The sequence below is a fragment of the Trichosurus vulpecula genome, chromosome 7 (genome assembly GCF_011100635.1).
Source record: "Trichosurus vulpecula isolate mTriVul1 chromosome 7, mTriVul1.pri, whole genome shotgun sequence".
Taxonomy (NCBI): Eukaryota; Metazoa; Chordata; class Mammalia; order Diprotodontia; family Phalangeridae; genus Trichosurus; species Trichosurus vulpecula.
Window position 1 is genome coordinate 122,084,550 of NC_050579.1, and position 4,416 is coordinate 122,088,965.

Consider the following 4,416-nt stretch of genomic DNA (forward strand, 5'->3'; position numbering starts at 1 on the left):
TCTGCACCCCAAAGAGATCAAAGAAAAAGGGAAAGGACCTATATGTACACAAATATTTATAGCAGCTTTTTGTAGTGGCAAAGAATTGGAAATTGAGAGGGTGCTCATCAACTGGAGAATGACTGAACAAGTTATAGCACATAATTGTGATGGAGTACTATTGAAATGATGGGAGTGTTTTCAGAAAAAAAACATGGCAAAACCTATATGAACTGATGCAAAGTGAAGTGAGAAGAACCAGGAGATCATTGTACGTAATAAAAGCAATGTTAAAATGATGACCAACTGTTAAAGATTTGGTTACTCTGATCACTACAGATGTCTAAGACAATTCCAAATTACTCTCAGTGAAAAAATGCTGTCTACCTCCAGAAAGAAAACTGATAAAATGAGTAACAAATAAAGTAAAATTTTCTTGATTTATTAATTTTTTGTGATATGACTAAGAAGGAAATATCTTTTGCACGATTTCACATGTTTAATATCATGTTGCTTGCCTTCTGAGTGGGTGGGGGAGGGATGGGAGGCAAGGAGAAAATCTGGAACTCAAATTTTAAAAAAAGAATGTTTAAAATAAATAATAATTTTCTTTAAAAGTGACAGTTGGTCACCGCATTGATCAAAGTTTTGAGGTCTTTCTGTGTCCATGGTCCAACTTGCTCTGCTTTTTTTATGCCTATATCTGGGGAGGGGAGAAGGATGAATGAATGAGTGAAGCAATGCAACCTCTAGCCAAGCAATAAATTAATCCAACTTCTTTTAGCTTGTGAGGCAGAAGGAAAACCTCGGATCCAATTAAGTTCTGTCTTTCAGGAAATTTATCTAAAATCAATAAATCAAAACCATGTAATTCTCTAAAATTCTCCAAAATTTTCCAAATTTTGAAAGGAAGATTTATTGAACAAGTTCCACTTAGCCTATTATACCTGAAAGAAAACCACAAGACAATGAAAGATTTAAATCAGAGCTTCAAAATTTAACATAAATACAAATTCCCAAATCCCAAAGTATCCAAATTGCATTTCAAAATTGTCTCCACTATTTTTTAAATAAAAGCTTAAATTCACATGCTTTATAGGACAATAAATGCTTGCTTCAGATGGAGAATTCAAGGAGAGATCTATATATTTATGTTACATGTTCACTTTGTCTTTTGACATTGCTGCTAAAGCATACTCACTAGAAGTAAATTTAATATTTACTTCTCCAATCACTCTAGTTTCAACATTTACTTGCACCAAGTTGAGTGGGAAGAGATAGCTAGCTAGATAGCTAGATAGGTAGGTAGATTGATAGAGCAGACGGATATATAGATACGTAGATGGAACATTTGAATAGATACATAGATGAATAGATGGAATGGATAGATGAAGCAGACAGATACATAGATAGGTGGAACAGACAGAAAGATACGCAGATGGACAGATAGATGATAAATAGATAGATTTCAGTAACTTTGGAAGGTAGTCCTCTCTGTTGTACTCTGGGAAGCAGATCTGGTATCTCTATATTTATAATCAGTGATTCGTCTTCCAAATCTATCCCACCCAAAGTCATATCCATCACCATATACACTGTACTCATCCTAATCTCCATACCAGCCACCATAGGCACCATACCTCATTCTTTATAACACAGCTCCTCTAGAAATGTTTTCATAGACTTTGGCAGCTGTGGGCCTCTCTTACAGAGCTGGATGCTGGAACTATTGGTTTTCAGTAGGAATCATAATAAGTGTGAACTTCTATCTGATTGTTCTTAAAGGTTTCAGTGAAATTGTATGGGCTTTTTTGCCCATTTCCTATGAAACAGATTCCACAAAGGATTCCTCCATACTCCTCCTTTGGAAGTCCACCACCAACGCTATCTCATTGGGTACAATTTCCAACCCTGAGAAAAATAACTGAACAAATTTTTCCTTGCTATAGCCAAATGAGAATCCCCAAAAGCTCGCAAAGACATCACTGGCAGTGTCAAGACCATTTGGACCAGTGTCCTTCAACACCCAAACCATCTCAACATGGTTTGACTTGAATGCTTCAACATATCTGTCCAATTGTGTTTCTCTCTCTTTTTTAGTGCCAGTTTGATTTCATCTTCCAACTCAAGTACAACAAATGCTTCTTTATTTCCTCTACCTGCTCTAGTATAGCTGAAACAAATATCCAATGCTTCATTTTGAATTTTGCATTCCAAGAAGTAGCATTGGATGTCATCTGCTGAGCAGGACAAGGGCAAACCCAAGATCTTCACCATGAAGCCTTCTCTGCTTTTGGTGCTCATCAGCATCTTGGCAATCAGCAATAGTCATCCAGTACTTGACTTTGGCACAGCCACAAAGAAAATCCATAAAACTCTGCCTCAGTATGGCTCAACCCCTCAACTAGGAGAAATCATGGCACTTCTGGGGAGTAGAGTTAAGCCTTCATCCTTTATTTACCTCTGTATGCAAATACCCAAAACACTATTTCTCTCTGTCAACAGCAGCTGGGTGGCATGGTAGACAGAGTACTGGACTTGTAGTCAAGAAGAACTGGGTCTGAATCCTGTCTCAGAAATTTATTAGGTGTGTGACCCTGAGCAAATCACTTAACTTCTTTCATCCTCAGTTCACTCATCTGCAAAATGGGGGTAATAGCATTTTCCTTATGGGGTTGTTACGAAGATGAAATGAGGTAATATATGTCTTAAAGAAATGTATAAATGTTAGTTATTGTTATAGAAAGCCATTAACCGATCAGCTCTATTGACCTGAAAAAATAAATACAAACTACCTAAATAGAAATTAGAAGAGTATCTTTACAAAACAGAGTAAGCTGTAGAATTTGCTTCTGCCTGAATCAGGCAGAGAGGAGGGGAAGGGGAAGGGAGTTCACACTCTTCTTACCAATTTTCCCAAATGGAAAGTCATGAACTCACCCTCCCAGTTTGGCTACTGGAAGCAGGGGCCACTACAGCACCCAGGGCCCACATAATAGCCATCGTAGGCAGCCATAGCACTTCGGTGTTCAGTTTTCCCAGTCTCTGCTCCAGCTCCCACCTCATTCTCCTTACTCTGTTGAATCCAGAACATTTGCTATGGTCACTGATGGTTCTGCTGCTGCCCTTCCTTTGGCAGTGCAGCAGTGCTCAATTCAAAAGACCCCCACTATGGCCGAACTCCACTCCACTGTTTGTACTTCTATAGATGTGCCTAGTACAAAGATAGCAACAGCCTTATTCCCTCCCAGGATGGGAAGAAAAAAAGTGTTGTCTATCTAGGACTATATCTCTCAGAAATGCCCTCTCCTTACCACCACAACAGAACTAGGACCAGAAGACTTCTCCCTGCCTGTAAGAAAGTCCCTCAAAAAGTGGTCACGCAAACTTTGCCAAGTTTCTCTGAATTTGTCATATTCATCAATTCTTATGATACAATAATATTCCATTGTATTCCTAAACCAAAATCTGTTTAGCTATTTGACAACCAACGGAGTTTCACTTTAGTTCCAGTTCTTTGCAGCTACAACAATTCTTCAGCTCTCTCTTTAACATTTGGGCTTTGTGAAAATTTCTACCTCATTTAAATGACTTCCTCGCTTAATTGTTGACAATGATCAAATGCAGGTATCTCATTTCCATAGTTTACAATCAATTCACTTTAGTTCAACTAATTCACTTGCCTGTTTATGAAGATTTGAAGAGTTTCCAGTGAAACCAATGAGTAGCTTTTCAATTCTCACTTTTCAGCTTTCCTTATGGTATGCCCTTTTATTCAGGGGCACTGATTACTTTTTGCCATTTGCTTGATAATTTTGATTTTATCTCTTTGGGCTTCAGATTGGACCAATCAAAGAACTGAAAAGTCAGAATGCCCTGTTTCCATGTGATGTAAATCAAATTGCATGAAAACCAGGGCCAAACTAAGGACTCCAAAATGCAAATGCATTTCAGAACAGGCAATAAATTCTAGAAAAGCTGCTATGTCCTTCTTAATTAGTGCTGATGTTATATTATGATTCCACAGGAAAAGACTAGGGTGAGAGTTACATACCACCAAACAAATGCTTTAGTGGCCAGTCAGCCAAGTCTTATCTGTTGTGGATCCTATTTAATATGAATTCATAGCATAGGGCATTTGGAAATGGACGGCATATTTTAGCAGATGGATTACACTTTAAAGAATCACAGAAACTCAGAGATGGAAGACATCTAAGAGGTCATCTGGCTTGATCTGTATTGAAAAGTAATCCTTTTTGTAACATTCTCCAAAAATAACTTTCTAGACTCTTCTTGTGAAGACTAGCAGTGACAGAGAACTCACTATTCTCCTGAGACATCCCACTTCTCTTTTGGAAGGTGCTAATTGTTGGAAAGTTTTTCCTTACACTGAGCCAAAATCTGCTTCTCTGCCTCTTCCACCTACTTCTTCTACTT

General features: G+C 38.0%; 1 pseudogene; it reads right to left on the reverse strand.

The window, feature by feature from the left end:
- Positions 1-1,447: 1,447 nt before the first annotated feature.
- Positions 1,448-2,289, reverse strand: LOC118857619 (annotated as a pseudogene).
- Positions 2,290-4,416: the final 2,127 nt, after the last annotated feature.